Source organism: Anopheles coustani, chromosome 3, assembly GCF_943734705.1.
Source record: "Anopheles coustani chromosome 3, idAnoCousDA_361_x.2, whole genome shotgun sequence".
NCBI lineage: Eukaryota > Metazoa > Arthropoda > Insecta > Diptera > Culicidae > Anopheles > Anopheles coustani.
The window spans coordinates 33,586,016-33,602,740 of NC_071288.1; the positions used below are offsets into that span (position 1 = coordinate 33,586,016).

At 43.5% G+C, this 16,725-nt stretch overlaps 2 protein-coding genes across 3 annotated transcripts in view; one reads left to right on the forward strand and one right to left on the reverse strand.

The window, feature by feature from the left end:
- The window catches only part of LOC131271455 (fibroblast growth factor receptor homolog 1-like), a 28,350-nt gene extending 24,644 nt beyond the window's left edge, over positions 1-3,706 (reverse strand). The window contains exon 1 of the mRNA XM_058272890.1: positions 2,814-3,706. The gene's annotated coding sequence lies outside the window, so the exon portion shown is untranslated. The remainder of the gene's footprint in view (positions 1-2,813) is intronic.
- Positions 1-16,725, forward strand: part of LOC131271489 (vesicle transport protein GOT1B) — a 433,296-nt gene that overhangs the window by 287,532 nt on the left and 129,039 nt on the right. The gene's annotated exons all lie outside the window — the stretch shown is intronic.

Sequence of the window (16,725 nt, forward strand, 5' to 3'; positions counted from 1 at the left end):
GACCAACTTGTCCCTCCCGCCTCACCGGAGTATGCGGAGATGGGTGAGCGTATGGTCATGAATTAATTAAATGCCACCGAGTTGGGGCACTGTACACACATCGATTAGATCGTTTTCATTTTTCCTATATCTAAGTCCGCGCGCCGTCGTCTCTGAAGCGACGAGCGTGGTGCGTGATCGATGAGCACTGATTGCGTATAGCACTCGCTACCGCCTGCGTCCCTGCGGACCATTACGATGCGCTCGTGGGTGCATTTGCAGTGTCCAGTGGGTGTAAAAGTGAAATACACAATCGGCACATTGTGCGACATGCGGTCCTACATCGCATTCCACGGGGACTAGACACTGGCACCTACATTCCGGCGTTTGGAACGTGGTCCGATCTAGGCTAAACAAGCGCGAAATATTAAGTGTGAGCAGGGCTAGGAAAAATGAGGGTACATTGTAGACTTCGTGTAGGTAACATTCATCAATCTTTCCCCCGAGAAAAAGATCCAGCGGAAAGTACTGAAACGACCTGGAACATTTAAAACTTAAAAGCATACGCTCCCCAATTTATTATTCTAGATTCGCTTTTTCCAAACATACATCATAGGACAGGATGGTGCGAATTCAACTTAAAAACATACATCAGAGACCATTTTAAATAAATACACCTCCCCCATCCTCAAGGGACGGCATAAAACAAAATATACGAGACATGGGATTAGACGAAATGGGAAACCCCTCGGACAGTTTTCCTCGTGCGCCACTATTTCGCCAATCACAAAATCGAATCACAATCTCCCTTCACTCGGACCGTGCGCGATCCTACAGCTGTAAACGTCAGATTAATGTGGTCCATAACTCTACAGCAATTTCGGTGGCGAGCGCATCCGAACCACCACCGCGATCACGTCGGGCCATAATTAATTGCCTAAATTAAACTTAATCCCAAGGTACATTTTTCACCTCTTCCGCTTGGGTCCTCCTCGTGCAGATAGAATTCGGTAGCGATTTTCCTTCGTTTCACTCTCACAAAACGCTCTCCAAGTCCCGGGTAAACAAGATTTGGTTGTACAAAAGGAGCGTTGGGATCCGTCCGGTCACCGGAGCACCGGACAACATCCCACACCACCTCTCGATTGGACGGAACTGTCCGGAGCGGTTTCCTTCCGACCCGTGGTTTTTCCTCGGCGGCGAGGGAAGTTCATTTATTTTGTACACCGTACAACATGATGTTTACGAAAACATGCGCCAAGCGGGAGAATGAAAAGTGAGGGGAAAATGGATTTCTTCTGGGTTGTTTCTTCTACTCGAACATGTTAGATGTTTGGCTCTGGCGAAGCCGGGGCAGCAAACACACACACGGTGACGACAATCGGCCCGTGAACCGCCGGGTAGGTCAACGGTAACCTGTCGACTAGCAGCGGACACTTAGCAGAAACGGTTGCATGGTTCCGCTGTTCACCTCGACCCATATGAAATATGAACTCGGACTCGAAGAGTCGAAGTAGATTTAGAGGAGCTGCGCGTCAGCGCATCAGTATTGCTCGATGAAGAACAAAAAAAAACAGTGGAAAACAGATCCTGAAAATAGAGCAAAACGAGCTACGGGCAACTCTGACCGCATTTTCACTGCATAATGATCGTCGGTTTGAGGTGAGGCAAGCGTGATGATCGCGACAGGCGATGTGTATTGTAAATCAAGAGTTTCCCTATCGACCGAAGGCATAAATCAACATCAGGGGATTTCTTAAGATTACAAGCCGCTTGGCCAACGATTTGGTGTACAGAATTTCGGCCAAACTGTCTGGGATGTTTTCAGCTTGGTGTTTGCTTTTGTGTACATCGACAGAATTCAAATAATCTAGTGCATTTGGCAACGATTTGTGTGCGAGTAGTTTGAGGTCAATGGGAAAAATAAAACACCACACCGGGCCAAATCCTTTTTTCATTCTTTTCCGCCCCTCGCCCCTGGTTGCACTCGGGTGGAAAATGCTGACCCGAGCCCTAGCGATCGTGTCTGTTTATGCTCCCGGGAAGCGCAAATCGCTTTCGTTTCCCCAGTTTCCCCATTTGCCGAATCGACCGGTGATCGATCGCGCAGAAAAGCTATAAATATTGATGCTGGCTAGCGACGGCGAATCGGCAGCGTTTTTCTATTTGCCCGTGTGCGTTTTTTTTTAGCTTTCCTCGCCTAAGGCCTTGGGGTCGGGGAAACCCCGTTGAGTGAACCGCACGAAATCCTCCGAGTGGCAGAAACGGAAAAGAGCAACATTTCCTTTGGCGCTTCCAAGGGGAATGGCTTGTACGAGTAAACTATCAGCCGGCCGTCTGGCCACAGGCCGCGGGGAAAACTGTGTATGAGGTGTTGATGTGCTTTTCCTCAGAGTTGAGTTTTCTATCTTTATTTTTTTTTATTTTGCAAAACATCATGTCACAGCGTGCGCTGCGTATGCTACGGAAAGGTGTACGGTTGCGGAACGGTTGATCTTGCACTGGTTTATCTCGGCGCTGATCGATCGCACCCGAAGCGATACGGTGGGAAAACCCTATTTTTAACCTCCCCGAACGTACCGAATGCGATCGATTGATCCATTCAACATGGGATTCGCGAACGAACGATTTGGGCATCGAGTTCGGATGGTAGCGACTTTTGTCTGAGCGATCGATAAAGGTTTAATATGAAAAGTAACCTGACAATTGTGGCTTAGCTTTTCTAGCTCTTTTCATTGACAAATTTTCAAGGGAGTAGAATTTCACGTTTACCTTAGAAGACAAAATCCCATAAAGAGATCCCGTTTAACGGTAGTTCCCCTTTTATTGTTTACCTTGATCGTGTTCGATGATATCCTTCCGTCACTTCGCGTTCGCGTAATCCAATTTGCGGATGGTGGTTTTGATTCGATTGATTTAGCTGCGTCTTTTTTCTTCTGTCATTTTCTTTTTCTTCTGATTTGTTCTTGTTATTTTTTCACCGTTCAATTCAGCTCACGTTCAGCAAAGGTAACAGGGTCCACAGTGATACCGAACACGCGGAAGGACAAATATCGCAGATCGAATGACAACCGATCCGATATTCCCCTGTTTCGTTCGATTCGTTGCACTTTTGTTATATCTTGGTTTTTTCAACTTTTTTCACTATTTTTTTGGTTTTATTTTCTTCCACTTTGCGTAGTTATTTTTCACTTTCTTCCACTGAACAGCACCGATGTTTCTGAGTTTTGTGCAATCTTTGTTAATTAACTTATTTTTGCACAATTTCAAATTGATTTTTCGTTTTTGTTTGCCACTGGAATCCAATTTCACTTTTGATGGTTATTGCATGTACTGTTTTTCGTACTGCCATTAGTTCACCGCAGAACAGCGTCAAAGAATGTCAACTCTTATCGCTGCAGACTTTTGGCCGTTTCACTCCAATCTTAACTCGTGTATGGTTTTTGCTTGTTTTTATATCATCCACTCGAACCCAACACATGGAGCTCACTCGTTGTTACTGGTGGAAAGATTTACCGTTTCCAAAAAACGCAATGAGACATGACACAACGGGAGAAAAAAAATTATCTACCAACTCGGTGCACACCATCCAGATGGATGCACACTGCACCTGCACCGGTTGCGCTAGGGACACATACACAAGACACACACACCAAATCACTTACAATCAGCAAACACTGGAGAGAACTTTTCCGCCAGCGAGTGGAAGCCAAACTCCGCACGTCCATCCGATCGGGAAGTCAGTAACGCACTGAAGATGCGCGTCGTCGTTCGTCCGGGATCGAGCGACGCCACCGGAACCGCGTTCGATGCAAGACGAGCGTGATCTGCTCCGGGAGAGGAGAGAGCGTCTGGCGCGCGCGCGCATTTTCCTGTCAACGTGGAAAATGCATGCAGCATACAGGGGTTTTCCGTTCGCAACAAAAGAGAGAGAGAGTATAAAACTGACAGCATACTGACAGCATGCATTACCACCCGAACGTGAGCCGATCGTTGTGATCGTCCGCTCTCTCGATTTCATAGCGCGAAGGATGCGGAGAACGTTGTTTGAGCGTGCACATCTGCATCTGTTGGTTCGGCGTGTGCGCATCTTTTCCTATTTAGATGCCGCATCCTTTTTTATGTTTCTTAAGGACGCTGATTCAATATCTCTCAACGATCCGGTTTGGGTTGCATCTTTTATCGTTTTATCGGGCTTCGAAGGCAAACCCGGAGTCTTTTTCTACGTCCGCCAGCACCTTGAAGCGAAGTAAAGGGGAACAACGTACAATAGAAGATTGGACGAAATGGTGTCAAAATGGTTGAACAAGAGAAGATTAGAAGAATTAGGAAGCGACCATGATTTGCTTCCCGGTTTTTGTGCTTCCTGTTGGTGTGGGTTCAATCAGCATCACTTTGACATCCCGCATATGAACTATTTTTCCCTTTTTTGTAACTCATCAGATGCCGGATGATGCACGCGCCGTTCGCAACTTCCGCACCGGGTCGCCAGATTTTCCTCCCAAGCGACCGGAAAACCGGAATTATAACTACTGTCTAGTCGGAAAAAGAGAAGAAAGGGGGAGGGGGAAAAAACGTTTCCGCAGAATCATGTTCACCCAAACAACAGTCAGAAGCGATTTGTTGTTTTCTCCGGTCAAATCTCCGACTGCCGCACTCCTTCGCACGCACTTCCGCCCACCAACGGCCGCAAAACCCACATCCGGAAAACTCATCCGGCATCCGATCAGCCTCACGTGATCGACAGCGAACGGTGCTGCCACCCAACCTCGTTGCTTCCAGCTCAGTTTTCCACACCTTGTTGTGCTGCACTGCACTTCCGATGCACCGGATACGTCATCGTCATCGCATGTCAACGAAGCGTTCGATTTCATCACCCACATCATGATTCCGCCCCGCGCCGCTCGTTTCGGTTCGGCTTTGATCGATGGGATGAGGTGGGAAAACTACTAAACTTCCTGCGCGATGGAGCACGTTTTCCTTGGGGTCGAAGGCGGACGGCGGAATAGTAAAAAATAAAACGCGCCAAGCGATGTAGCGTATGTGCACTACGGCCGGATCGGCTTGTGGTGTTGGGGTTCGAGAAAGCTGTGTGTTCTTCGTTTCTCCGTGCATCTTTTGTCCAACGGTGTGTCTCGGGTGACAAACCGTTGTAAACATGACAGCTTAATCACGTGAGACCGTTTGTGACGTGTGCCGCTGGATGCCCCCGATGGGCTTTGTTGTGAAGGGAGTCAAAAAGGGAAAAAGAACTCTGCTCCTTCACGGATAGAACGTGGTGCCGAACATGGCCGCATCCGGGCAGGAAAGGTAGAACCGGCAGAACTAAAGTCGAGACGGACCGACATCCACCATTTTACATCGACTGGTGTTTTGACGAATTCTTAAAACTCGTTGTCTTTTCCGTGGAGAACCACCCTCCATTCAACCCTCTGAACGGTGAAGTGTATCGGGTTCTCAGAAGAAACGTCATCCAACCAACGAACAGTTAGAAACGTCGCAGACTGCACCATGGCGTGGGAAGAGAAAGTGTTCCCACCCACCACGCGTGGTCATCTCGAAGGGAAAACTCTTTGCAAATTCCCCCAGCTGGTCGGTTGTCCCGAGGCAGTTAGGAAGGAAATTTATTCTCGGGCAAACAAGGTGGCGTTTTAGTATACTCATTCTAACAAGACGACCCGTGCCCTAGTGGAGTTTGCTCGTTCGGTTTGCTATAAACGAGGGTGAGTGTATTGCAACAGCGTGTTTTAACGGCACGAGGATGCACGTTAGTTCGGTTTAACATTTTAGTTACAGTTCGTATGATTAAAAACTTTGTGATATGGAAAATGCAACAATAAAAAAAGGTGAACTCGGTGAATTCTAAAAGCGAGTTACCTACTTAGTAATTAATTAAATAACCCTTTTTGGTTTTCTTCCAATAAATGTTCTTTTCAACTGTCGTATTTTCATTAAGTATCTTGATTAAGTATGACGAACAGATGAACGTTATAAAATCAAATTCACTGGCAGTAAAACTTTTTCCGAAAGTACAACAAAGAACATACATTATTACAATTATTATGTTAAAAGTATACATTTGGTAGATGATCCTCGGATTTATATACGTTAAATCCGTAGTTATGTCATAATTGGAAGTCTTCTGTGTTAGTATAACACATTCAACAAATCATAATAACTTTTTAAATTGAACTCCTTCTAGATATTTTTTTTTCTTAAATTTACAAACAAAATTTCACCGTTCCTATGGATGTAATGTTTCTATGTTCGACTATGTTCCTGCCGAAGAAATCATCAAACATTCGTTAGCACTACAGCAATATTCTTCGGAAAGCTTTCTTTTTCACCAACAAAAAGATAATAAATTTAGCTGCCTTCGCTGCAAATAAGCCGAATTTGGAGCAACCCATCCCACACAGCCGCTTGCTGATCCATCGTCCATTTGTTTATAAGTAATTATTTACTCGATTATTATACGTTTATTTTTCATCGGTCCGGTAATTTACTTCCCGGTCTCCTGGGTTTGGTCAACTTCACTCAACACCTTCCGGGCAATAATCTCCACTGACCACTTGGGGTTCTCCCGCCCGTTTGCTGCTCGTTGGACCGAGCCGGCGAGTTCAGTGGTCAGTTTATAGACCCATCATTACAGGCACCGGCAAAGCAGTGAACATGTACGTTGGTGTACACGATGGGGTTGAACGAATTAACCGTTGTCTTGGCACTTTATTATGAACTGCAAACTGCTACAGCTGCTGATATTTACGTTGGAGCATCAGCGATCCGAGAGAGTGTGGGAGTTTTAGAACGAAATACCTTAAGTTAAATTTAGGTCAATTTATGGCTCTGTTTTGCACAGAAAAGATGCAAGATGCAAAAGTGATGGAATTCGTTGCCAGCGTTTGTCACTAGCTACGATTTTTGTAGCACAACAACAGGCAAATAATAGAAGCAACTTGTCTATTTTTAAATCTGATTTGAGTAACCGGATAGAGGAATCGATCCCGAACGACTTCGACACTTTGAGTCCCGCTATCAGCATCGCCATTTGCAGACAAAATCCACCCTCCGTCGAACGATAAATTAAAAATAGTTCGAAGATCGTCTTTCTGCGCTCGCTTTCTAGCTTATCCATCGCGTTTCGCTTATCCCCGGGGATAGAGTTTCCTAGCCCATGTTTCACTATCGCCACCATGTCGCCTCTTCCGCTTTGCCAGCCAGAGCGCCATCGCACGAGCCATTTTTTTCTTATTTATTAGGATCTCCTCCTCCTGTGTATCTCCCGCCTGTTCGGATGTATGTTTGTTTCTTTTTATCATCGGTACGATTATTACCTTTCGAGTAGATCGTTTTAGTGGTTGTTTTTCATTTTGCTTCCACTCCTCCCACTCCAAGACAAGATGAACGGTGAAGCTGCTGGCAAATGCGGCGGAACGGAAAGCAGACTGCGTGGGACGCGGGCGAGAGTATGCTGAATGTGTACGCATGGACATTGATTCATGTTGTCCAGCACAAGCAAACGGGTGGAACGCGTGTAGGTCAACAAGCAAATCGAAAAAGAAAAAATAAACCACACTCAGAGAAATACGCACCCGCACGCGTAGAAATGCGCCGGTTCGAACGAACGAAGAAAACGATCACAAATGAAGCTGGAAGCCAGAACGAACATCAAGAAATCTCGTAGTAGCAAATCGTAGTACCGGCGAGCGTAGGATCAAAGCGATGGATTGTTCGTGCTTAATGTACCTCTAATAAAATCTTATTGACATGTGCGTACGGTTCGGTGCGTAATTATAGTTCATCCATTGAATTATGGTTGAAGGAATTTTATCAAATGTAATACAATGTAATTACCATCGTGTCAGAGTTCTGAGAATTCCTATGCGTTGTGGAAAAATAATTATTAATTTGGAACGTTTTGTGGATGACGGAAAGGTCTGAATCAGTTTTTTGTTTGTGGGTTAAAAAGAATTTAATGAACAAACAGTAATCAAACGGCTTAAACAAGTTTGTTTTATGTTTTAGGCATTCTTTTCCAAAATGATTTATCAAACCTAACATTAAAAAATAAAAAACATAGGAATTCACTATTAAATTTTAAATTAAAATACTATAACGGCATTGAATAAAAAAGCTGTTCAAGGAAGTATTATTATACTTCTTTACTACATTGGACACATACCAGAAAGCAATGTACAATAAACGATAATAATATCTAAATCGTTTAAATGCATTTATGAAGTACAAAGTCAAATAAACAATTAACGTTAAAAGGCTGTAATGAAGGTTTATGCCGAAGATTTAGCCATTAGTAAGGACCTTCTGATAACAAATTCATGTCCTACTAGATATTCTTGTTTTTGTTGGTTCGATCGAACGATCTCGGGCATGCATTTGGGATCGTCTTCTCGCTGCACTTGCGGACCAGCATGAATTAAATGGTGGTAAATATGTTTCTTTCCCGTTCCTAGCACATGAAATCAATCCACCTCGCGTGCAGGCAACACATCCTTGATGCTCCAAGGCAGCTGCAGCATGCAGTTTATCATTGCATCGTGCGTGTAACCGCGTTCTAATCGTGTGGATGGAAGGAAAGCGTGGAAATTGTTTGTTTTTGGTTCTCTTCTCCTTTCCGATGCTCGTGCCAACTGCATCGACGACTGGTGCAGCAGAGGAGGATGCTGATAGCTTTTTTTGTCTCTTTTTGTTATCCATAACTTGTCTCTCATTTCCAAGCAAACCGTGTGCACATCTGGAACCTGATCGTAGGCATGTACATCGCTACCATATTCCTTTTCGTTCGGCAACAGATGAAAAATCCCTCCGCAAACGTAAATACCCACTAGCGGAAGGAACAAGCGCACACACAGAAGATGCATACGGAAAACACATCGCCCCACCTTGCTCAGTCGAATTCGGTTGTTCTAGCGATGGAGATGGATTTCCTTACCCGCTACCGAGTGTCTTTCAAGCTGCCAGATTTTTGGCAGCTCCACTACTGGCGCTCGCCTGATGGTTCCCCGAAACGTCGACATAAATTTCGCACTTAACCACCACCAACACGCGCCCGGTTCAACACACATGTCACCCGAGGGCAGCTGGCCCAAAAACCTGCATCTAAGCAGGGCCGTTGTTAGTTTACTCCTGCCAAAAATGGTACCGCATCCCTGGCTCCCTCGCGCAACTGGTTGGGCCCGGGAACCGAGGATGTACCAATTAACCGAAAGGTTGGAAAAATGTACCCCATGAGGGAAAAATCCATTCCAGATGTTCGCACCCGAACAACCAACGCGGTCATGGTGACCCGTTACGTTTCTTTTTTCGGGGGCTAAATTAGTGTTGTTTTTCTTTCACGTGGTAATTTGATTCACTGCCCGATAGTTCCCGTTGCGCGATCGCCCGACGGAGTTTGGGGTGCACTATCTGCCCGCGACGGTTAGTTGGTTGGGACTTGCACTGGCAAGTTATCAAAACATATTTGCCATTCAATCGAGAGGAAGGAGGAGACCACTTATACTACGCGGAATATACAAGCAATAAATAAAGCCAGAAAGATGGCGGAGCGAGGTAAAGTTGCCGGAAAATTATGTTATTTATGGCACCTTGGCTGGCGAGTTGATAAATGTGATGTTGTTTTTACAACACCCAAACAGGAGTTTGTTTTACCGAATAATTGATTAACGACGGTTATTAAAAGTGGACCGTTCTAGTGGTAAGGAACAGAATCAAATGTTATTTATTCGTTTATTTGTAGGTCAACTGTGAGCGAGAAAACACTTAACCTGAAAACTTTGTAGGATAATACAAAAATTGTCCAAATTTTCAAATCAAACCAACGTCAAATAAAACTTGCGCTAAAGTAAATATACATTTTCGAGATTTCTTTTTTCGCTTGGTATTCTTTTAGCGCCTGCCACTCGGAAGGTGAAATTCATTTTTCTCACCTTCACATTCAATTTCCGGCCAACGGGTTGAATCCATTTAGACGTGACACAAACTGCGATAATGGGTCGATAGTTTCTTGCCACGAAGCAACAATCCATAATGACGGTCCCGCCAACTAGCCGCGTCCGAAAAGGTGACAAACGGCTTAGCGGAATCATGGGTGACAGAAATGACAGCGCCGATGGAATTTGGGTGTTTGTTTCTATTTTTCCCCTACGTGTCCGAAGCGAAAAGAAAATATAGTAGGAGGAAAAACAAACTCCCCTGGCCGGATATGCAGCTAGCGAAGGTGAGGCACCCACCCCGGCGCATCCGACGCCGGAATTGAGGTCAACCGTTAGACTGCACTCGGCGACCGGACCTAAGGGGTCTAAGACGTCTTGCGGCGACGGACCGACAACACGAGCGCACCTGCACCGTAGGATTTAATATTTTGTTTACATTTCGCATTGTTCTACCGAAATGGTACCGGGGCACGGATATGGGATTATCCATCAAACCGACTGCGGTCCCTTTGGTAGGTTTGTGGATTCCGCGCTCGGGAAACGGATGGGCAAAGGCGTGCGTGTGGGATTGAAGAGATTGCGCTGGCATGCAGAGGAAATAGCTCAGCGAGGAAGCAAACAAACCGTCATGACACCTACTTTCTTTGCTGGCTTGAATGTCTATACCTGCAACATTTTCAAACAATATTTGGTGGAAATGAAAATTGATAGGGTAACTGTACCAATAGTGGTGCACTTAGTACTGTAAATACCAAATAGGTGGAATTTATGAGTGTTAAGAACACAATATTCTACATATTTGAATCAATTATGATCGAAACATGACTTTTCTTCTGGAAAACATCTATTTTCACCGTAAACCATACAAAATACACCGGTTGCTCCTATTATGGTGGTATGGTTCCTATAGTTGTGGTATCGTGTTCCTATAGTGGTGGTAGTACGACAAACTTCAATATATTTTGACTATTACTTATTTTTGAAGCATATTTCAAACAGAACGGTAAAATACTCCTTGACCAATGCGTTGTCATTGAAAAGACTGTATTGTTTTACCGAAATATGTCCAATTTTAATTCATAAAAAATGCTCTGAATATTACAGCTAAAACTATAGTATATGCTTTATAGCGTATCCTTCGCCCGCTTTCTTTTTTCTTTCCTCTGCTTCTTCTGCTGAGCCTTCTCTCCAGTTCTATTTTGTTTATTTTGTAGAAACAGAATAATATCACTAAATTTACCTGATTATATTGGCCAAAACCGGAATAAAACTGAAATATACTTGTGAAAAAATCTATGGCTACTATAGGAACAACTTGGGCTTTTGTGCCTATAGTAGCATTATAGTAAAAACTTAGTAATAAAAAGTAATAAAATTATGCTAAAATGCACTAAGTTCGTATAAATCAATCATATTGGAGTATGTATGTAGCGAAATCATATGGTTTTAATGATTTTGTAGTGATTTATAGCCTTAAGAAAATCATGATATCCGTTATAGATTCTTTTACAACCTGTTTAGAAAATATGAATTTTTTAGCTTATATATTACGGAATGAGATGGTTCATCTTTTTAACACTCCGCAGAAGATCAAAGAACATTTCATACAAGAACAAATAACTCCATTGTATATATATCGGCGTAGAGCTAGGATTTTATTCCACTACAACCACTATTGGTACTAGCTCCACTATAGGTGCACTTACCCTATTGGAAGTTAAAAAATTCATGAAGTTTTTGAAAAAAATCTAAAATAAGTTAGATGAAACATAAATTCACCAAAACATATGCAAAAAGCAAACAATAAATAGAATGCTTTGTGAAATTAGAAAAATTTTCATTGCAAAAACTTACCAAAACGTAACTTCCATAAAACATAAAAAATAGTAAAAAATACCCTAGGCATGTAGTGTACTAAGCCCATGGTTGAAATGTGGCTCATTTATGACAGCTAGTGTGCAGCTACATACAAACATAAACACAAAGCACAAAAAAGGGAGACGTTCAGGCCCAACTTATAACTAGGGGAAAAGAGGGCTCCGCGTGCTTCAAGTGTGGGTGAACATTTATAATTATAACTCTGCCGCTCCGGCAAAGACACTCGAGAGGGATTTTCAATTTGTCAAACGATTATCTTTCCGGCCGTTAGAAAGCGGTAGATTTCCGGTGGTCGATCGTCAACGGCGGGGATAGTGGGTTCCACAAAGTTGAGGGTACTGGCAGCATACGCGCTGAACGGAAACCTATAGGGTTTGCTCCGTACGCTGCTATGGCAAATGCGAACGGTGGCAGTAGGCGGACAAGTAATGTCTCAAACCTATTGCCCAGAGATGACAGGTGAAGCTGTTTCGGTCGAAGTCGAACGGATGAACAGATGATGGATGGTAAGTGTACACTTCTGTGGAGCGTAGAGTGTCAAAAACGGTGGCTTCCATAATCATTAACGGATCGTTATGGCTGAGATTTAGGGATATGATGATTTGGAACAAGGAAATACCCCGTTCTTTTTTAATTTATTGATGTAATCCTATAGCTGGTGTTTTGTTTGTGATCGTGTCTTTTGTTTTAGGACTAAAAATTTAATTTTCTTTTGCAAAGAACCTACGAAAACATTTAATATAATTATTAAAAATAAGCAGCAAGAGAAAAAAATAGTTAATGATGCATGCTTCCAGCAAAGGTCATTGCCAGATCTGCTCGAATGAAGACAAGACCAAAATAATCGGATCGTATCGTTTAATCTCATACGCGAACAAACGACATCATTTGTTACAAAACATTACAATGCATGCTGTTGAGTTTAATTTTGCGCCGGATTCACAGTACGGGCAACACATATTGATAAGAGGCTTACGGGCATTTGGCTTTGGGGTCTCCTCTATTTTTGTTTATTTTTATTTAAATTACCAACGCACAGAAAAAAGGTGTCTAACACAACCAGCTCATTTCACCACCAGCGAAACTCAACGTCACTGCCATCGTGCCATGGGGCGAAATATTCGGCATATCTGATGCGTGAATTCTCGTATTTCACATCGCGGCAGGTCGTTATCAACGTTGTCACCACGTGAAGCCGCGGGTGATAGGAAATTTACGAATTGAAATTCGACAAAATGATAAAGACAAGGGGTTTAGCTATGGTACGATGGCCTAAACATACCACACCAACTTCGGTGGCCGCTTATGCCCATTTAATAGACAATAGTTCGATGAATTGTTCAACTAGTGAACCTAAGTCCTTCAACATTTAAGGGTTGACTGAAAATGTTGCGTGTGATACTTAGAGGGAAGGCAAGTATTAATCGTCTAAGGCTAGTCTAGTTCAGATTAATTGATATTGAAGACTGTTGAAATATGCTACCTATTTTTTAAATATTGAACCCGTAGAGAGAAGCTGCCCTCATTATTAATTCAAACGGTTGTTTGTCATTACGCACATCGAGTGTAAAATCAAAAGTATGCAGTATTTAACGCCAGCTCTAATCGAAATTAAATTTCCAGATTTAACGTTGATTAAATCTAATATTTAGTTTCACCGTTTCCATGACACATGGAATACTTTGAGTTCATAAATGCCTACAACCGTACCGCAGTGGAGTTCTTCATCTGACGAAAGATGGATCCCAGCTGCATGCACGGCTCACATAATATTTCCGAAGAAAATAACCGCACCGCTTTGATCTTCCTATCTTCAAAGAATGAAAAAAGATATCTAGCTTCTCAGAAAATAAAAACTAGTCCCACTGCGGTTCGAAATACGATCACTTAAATAATTTTATTTCCTCTGCAATTCGGAGGAACATCCATCACTTCCGCGACTCGCTGTGGTCGCCATTGGCGTCAGGTGAAGAGATCCGGTGGAAGCTACCTATCGGCGGAGGAGCGTTGTTTACAATCAACTCCGTGTTCCAGCGCCGAAATCGTCGAAATAAACATCACCGGGCGTACCGGAGAAGATGACGCACGATACGACTGTTGTTTACCGTCCACCACCCCTGTGCGAGTGTTTAAAGACCTCAACGGGGGAAGACGAGGATTGTTTTCAAATGGCCCGTACCCACACGCACGGTTCTGGTGAACCACGGGAGTCGTGAAGTGACTCAGCTGGATGTAAGCGACACGCCTGGAAGACTCAGATGATCTCCCACGACAACCGCACGTAGCCAGGTCTTGAAAAGTTCATTCAAATCTGCAACCCGTTTTCTTATTTTGGGAAACATCGACCCATATTCACCACCGAGTAAAAGGTAAGAGAAGTTTGTAGCGGCCGTTTCCTTATTGGAAAAAAAATGGCGCCCACACACTAGAACCCCCGATCACAATGAAACTCCTTTCCCGTTCATCTGCTAAGTGATCTCATTGCACAGGAGGACGCCATCGTTAACAGTACAACGGTATATTAAACTATTTTATAGGCCACCTCCATGTCATTCAACGCCAATAACGATTCAAGATGGCCCACGTAAGGTAACACTACCTTACGATCGCGATCTTCATACAATTTAATGGCGTGAAATTTGATCAAGACGGTGCATAGCAGCTATTACCTGCCCGAAAGCGCTGTACGTGGATCGATGCTCTTCTTCCTTAAATTTCTTGAGAGCCCTTGTAACGCTTAGATTAAGTCACATTTTTAGTTATATTTGAAAGACATTGGTACACCAGAGTACAATCCCAAGTAACATTTCCAAGACCTAATGAACTTTAACAAGTTTTATCAATGTTTTAACATGGGTGTACCAAGTCCAATTGGTTTTATAAAGGTTTCTCAGCAGGCAAAATAGTTTTAATAATTTTGACATCCTTAAAACCTTTTGAGGATAGCTATAAAACCGCTCATTAAGTCTAAAATCTTAGTAGACTTGAAGAGTCTGTAAATACGCTGTTAAGTCCTTCTTAAAACCTTCTCTTAAAACCAATCAGTGATTTTTGGTCTAGAAAAGGTTTTAAGGGATGGTTTTGACAACGTTCTGTAGAGTGGGCCCTCTTACACTTAAAACGGGTTTATGAAGGTTTTATCACAGCCTTTAAGATATTTTACTCTTCAGATGAGACTTAATGATGAGCATGAACAACATCGTTAGAACCATGATAAAACTTAAAATGTTACTTGGGAATGTTAGAAGGATACGATAATCAAAAGTTTGAGAAGACATTAGAATGCCTGGTACGCTTCCACTAGAGTCGGCGGTGGCGTCAAGAAACTATCCAAGGTTAGACGAAACCAAATTCCACCTGTCATCGAAAGGCAATCCTTCCTGTGGCCGCTCCCCCGAAATCTCCACTGCAAACACCCGGGACGCTCGACTCCGGGCACACAGCTCCTCGCCCCAAACGAAGAGTTGCAGTAGACATTAACATTTCACGGACGTGTTTCCTTTCATTTTCGTCGCTCACGTTGATTAATAATTCATGTTTATGATTATTTGATGAACAATATTTGAATGTCCACCGGCGGCGTCTGTGTATTTTTTTTTGTCTTTTCGGATAGGATCAGATTTTTGGAGAGAATTTTATATTTTTCGGAAAGCCTCATGTAGCATACTAATTACAGTTCTGGAATAAGAAGGGCCCAATGCGGACATACTGTTGATGGTGGAAAAGGAAATGCACTTGTTCGATGAACCCAGCACCGCCAGGCAGGTTCGTTGCATCGAGAAATTCGGGGAACTTTGGAGTCTAATCCCAGACGGCCCATCAGGCCGCAAACTTCGATGGACGGTAACCGGAGTCAAAGCAACTCCACTGGCGGCCGAACAGGAAGATTTGCTATCACAAAGAATCGTCCCGACCCGATCCAGAAATGGTCAAGATTCTACGAAAACTAACCGCGAAACTAACACGTCTCCATCGTATCGTACGCAGCAATCGACGCGATGTAAGTTTTATGGCGATGCCTTCATTGGCACGCGCTCCCTTGAATTGTGCGACATGAAAGGATGCGTATTGTTGATGGACGTACTGCGTGCGCGTGAGTTCGTATTTTTATTAAAAACTTCTGTCCCTCAACATCATACTTCAGTTGAACGGGGGGAGATATGAAGTTGTCCATCGGAAAGGAAGATGAAACGAATGGTTGTTGTTTTCTTAATCCGCGCACAAGCAAACCACCGACCGGCAATCGAGCTCGGTTTGGGCACCACCCCGGTTGGCGCATCGGCAAAGGTCGTTGGGAGGATGAGGGGGCAGTGGAGTGTGGCACGTGGCCCATCCAAACATCCGAGAGATGGAAGTACTAAGAGATCAAAGCAAAAGATGATGCTCGTGAGCATCGTCACGCATCAACCCGGCGGTAATGTTTCGCCAAGTTGGTGGTTATTACGTGGAAAGCGTATACATCCTTCCAGGCTAAAATTATTACTCGCCGGTAATTTAGATGCTGTTGAGATTCTCTAAACCAATTTGAAATTTGCTAAAAAAATACTCCTAATTTAAAAAAAATACCCAATTTATTTTTTATAGGAATCTTCAATCGAAAATTAAATTAAAGAAAAGTCCTAATCTGAACCTGGAAGAACCTAAGTTTGGGCGTCATATCCCATATTAAGTAGGACATTTGCAGCTTTTAGGAGCATCGTTCCGCCCTTTATCTGTCTTCTTGCACGAAATTCCTCCTTCCGGACACTTTTTCCTCTTGTCCGGCCTTACAAACAGAGCAAAATTTAATGCACACAAGCCTTGAACGAGGGCAGCTAAACAGTTTGTTCCGTAAAGCCGTTTCCTTCCGCCCTTTGCTGCTCGTTCCATCCCGTGCTGGGTGTGTTTGTACACTGCTGCATGTTTGTTTGCATAGGTA